The sequence below is a fragment of the Dermacentor variabilis genome, chromosome 5, assembly GCF_050947875.1.
Source record: "Dermacentor variabilis isolate Ectoservices chromosome 5, ASM5094787v1, whole genome shotgun sequence".
Taxonomy (NCBI): Eukaryota; Metazoa; Arthropoda; class Arachnida; order Ixodida; family Ixodidae; genus Dermacentor; species Dermacentor variabilis.
Genome location: NC_134572.1, coordinates 27,124,496 through 27,128,142, shown reverse-complemented (window position 1 = coordinate 27,128,142; position 3,647 = coordinate 27,124,496). Strand labels below are relative to the sequence as shown.

At 42.0% G+C, this 3,647-nt stretch overlaps 1 non-coding gene across 1 annotated transcript; it reads right to left on the bottom strand.

Annotated features, from left to right (window-relative positions):
* Nucleotides 1-247: 247 nt before the first annotated feature.
* Nucleotides 248-319, bottom strand: TRNAT-UGU (transfer RNA threonine (anticodon UGU)). Its single transcript has one exon. It is a non-coding gene; the product is annotated as a tRNA-Thr (tRNA).
* Nucleotides 320-3,647: the final 3,328 nt, after the last annotated feature.

Genomic DNA, 3,647 nt, shown 5'->3' with positions numbered 1-3,647 from the left:
ATATATATATATATATATATATATATATATATATATATATATATATATATACATATATATATATATATATATATATATATATATATATATATATATATATATATATATATATATATATATATATATATATATATATAATGAGAAGCCAACAAAGACACCGAAGCAACATAGGAGAAATTCCTTGTACTTACAATTGAATTAAAGAAATGATAATTTAATGGAATTGAAAGTGGATGAAAAAACAAGTTGCCGCAGGTGGGGAACGATCCCACGTCTTCGCATTACACGTGCGATGCTCTACCAATTGAGCTACCACGGCACCGTTTTCCCATCCACTTTCTTGGGTATTTATGTTCTCACCACAAGAACTAACCTTGGAAGTGTTATCATTTCTATAATTCAATCAGTAAGTACAAGTAAGTTCCCGTATGTTGTCCTTTGTGTCTTTGTTTGTTGGCTTCTCATGATATTATTAAAAGGACTGACAACGGATTTCTAAGGACCTAGTTTTTTATGGCGCAAAGCAAAGCTCACCCTTGGCTTTACCCAAAAAGTTGCCTTCACCCAAAAAGATCACATACTCGTGACGCCTGTGGCAGAAAGGATGTTACACATCCACCACCAAGGTTTGTGAGAGGTGCCGCTGGCTAACACTCCCAAAGTTAGATCTAGTATAGTGAAAACCTAAATACACAAGAAAGTGGATGAGAAAACGGTGCCACGGTAGCTCGGTTGGTTAGAGCATCGCGCGCGTAATGCGAAGACGTGGGATCGTTTCCCGCCTGCTGCCAGTTGTTTTCTTTATTCACTTTTAATTCCATTAATTTGTCATTTCTTTAATTTAATTAGTAAGTACAATTTCCCCTATGTTGTCCTTGATGTCTTTGTTTGCTGGCTTCTCATGATATGGCTAACAAAAATCTGTCCCTCGGTTAACCCCGTTTCTTATATATATATATATATATATATATATATATATATATCATCATCACCATCAGCCTAGTTACGCCCACTGCAGGGCAAAGGCCTCTCCCATACTTCTCCAACTATCCTGGTCATGTACTAATTGTGGCCATGTTGTCCCCGCAAACGTCTTAATTTCATCCACCCACCTAACTTTCTGCCGCCCCCTGCTACGCTTCCCTTCCCTTGGAATCCAGTGCGTAACCCTTAACGACCATCGGTTATCTTCCCTCCTCATTACATGTCCTGCCCATGCCCATTTCTTTTTCTTGATTTCAACTAAGATGTCGTTTACCCGCGTTTGTTGCCTCACCCAATCTGCTCTTTTCTTATCCCTTAACGTTACACCCATCATTCTTCTTTCCATAGCTCGTTGCGTCGTCCTCAATTTCAGCAGAACCCTTTTCGTAAGCCTCCAGGTTTCTGCCCCATATGTGAGTACTGGTAACACACAGCTGTTATACACTTTCCTTTTGAGGGATAGTGGCAACCTGTTGTTCATGATTTGAGAATGCCTGCCAAACGCACCCCAGCCCATTCTTATTCTCCTGGTTATTTCAGTCTCATGATCCGGATCCGTGGTCACTACCTGCCCTAAATAGATGTATTCCCTTACCACTTCCAGTGCTTCGCTACCTATCGTAAACTGCTGTTCTCTTCCGAGACTGTTAAACAATACTTTAGTTTTCTGCAGATTAATTTTCAGACCCACCCTTCTGCTTTGCCTCTCCAGGTCAGTGAGCATGCATTGCAATTGGTCTCCTGAGTTACTAAGCAAGGCAATATCATCAGCGAATCGCAAGTTGCTAAGGTATTCTCCATCAACTTTTATCCCCAATTCTTCCCACTCCAGGCCTCTGAATACCTCCTGTAAACATGCTGTGAATAGCATTGGAGATATCGTATCTCCCTGTCTGACGCCTTTCTTTATAGGGATTTTGTTGCTTTCCTTGTGGAGGACTACGGTGGCTGTGGAGCCGCTATAGATATCTTCCAGTATTTTTAAATATGGCTCATCTACACCCTGATTCCGCAATGCCTCCATGACTGCTGTGGTTTCGACTGAATCAAACGCTTTCTCGTAATCAATGAAACCTATATATAAGTGTTGGTTATATTCTGCACATTTCTCTATCACTTGATTGACAGTGTGAATATGGTCTATTGTTGAGTAGCCTTTACGGAATCCTGCCTGGTCCTTTGGTTGACAGAAGTCTAAGGTGTTCCTGATTCTATTTGCGATTACCTTAGTAAATACTTTCTAGGCAACGGATAGTAAGCTGATCGGTCTATAATTTTTCAAGTCTTTGGCGTCCCCTTTCTTATGGATTAGGATTATGTTAGCGTTCTTCCAAGATTCCGGTACGCTCGAGGTTATGAGGCATTGCGTATATAGGGTGGCCAGTTTCTCTAGAACAATCTGACCACCATCCTTCAACAAATCTGCTGTTACCTGATCCTCCCCAGCTGCCTTCCCCCTTTGCATAGCTCCTAAGGCTTTCTTTACTTCTTCTGGCGTTACCTGTGGAATTTCGAATTCCTCTAGGCTATTCTCTCTTCCACTATCGTCGTGGGTACCACTGGTACTGTATAAATCTCTATAGAACTCCTCAGCCACTTGAACTATCTCATCCATATTAGTAACGATATTGCCGGCTTTGTCTCTCAACGCACACATCTGATTCTTGCCTATTCCTAGTTTCTTCTTCACTGTTTTTAGGCTTCCTCCGTTCCTGAGAGCCTGTTCAATTCTATCCATATTATAGTTTCTGATGTCCGCTGTCTTACGCTTGTTGATTAACTTAGAAAGTTCTGCCAGTTCTATTCTAGCTGTAGGGTTAGAGGCTTTCATACATAGGCGTTTCTTGATCACATCGTTCGTCTCCTGCGATAGCTTACTGGTTTCCTGTATAACGGCGTTACCACCGACTTCTATTGCGCACTCCTTAATGATGCCCATGAGATTGTCGTTCATTGCTGCAACACTAAGGTCCTCTTCCTGAGTTAAAGCTGAGTACCTGTTCTGTAGCTTGATCCGTAATTCCTCCAGTTTCCCTCTTACCGTTAACTCATTGATTGGCTTCTTGTGTACCAGTTTCTTCCGTTCCCTCCTCAAGTCTAGGCTAATTCGAGTTCTTACCATTCTATGGTCACTGCAGCGTACCTTGCCGAGCACGTCTACATCTTGTATGATGCCAGGGTTCGCGCAGAGTATGAAGTCGATTTCATTTCTAGTCTCACCATTCGGGCTCCTCCACGTCCACTTTCGACTAACCCGCTTGCGGAAAAAGGTGTTCATTATCCGCATATTATTCTGTTCTGCAAACTCTACTAATAATTCTCCTCTGCTATTCCTAGAGCCTATGCCATATTCCCCCACTGACTTGTCTCCAGCCTGCTTCTTGCCTACCCTGGCATTGAAGTCGCCCATCAGTATAGTGTATTTTGTTTTGACTTTACCCATCGCCGATTCCACGTCTTCATAAAAGCTTTCGACTTCCTGGTCATCATGACTGCATGTAGGGGCATAGACTTGTACCACCTTCAGTTTGTACCTCTTATTATGCTTCACAACAAGACCTGCCACCCTCTCGTTAATGCTATAGAATTCCTGTATGTTACCAGCTATTTCCTTATTAATCAGGAATCCGACTCCGAGTTCTCGTCTCTCTGCTAAGCCCCGG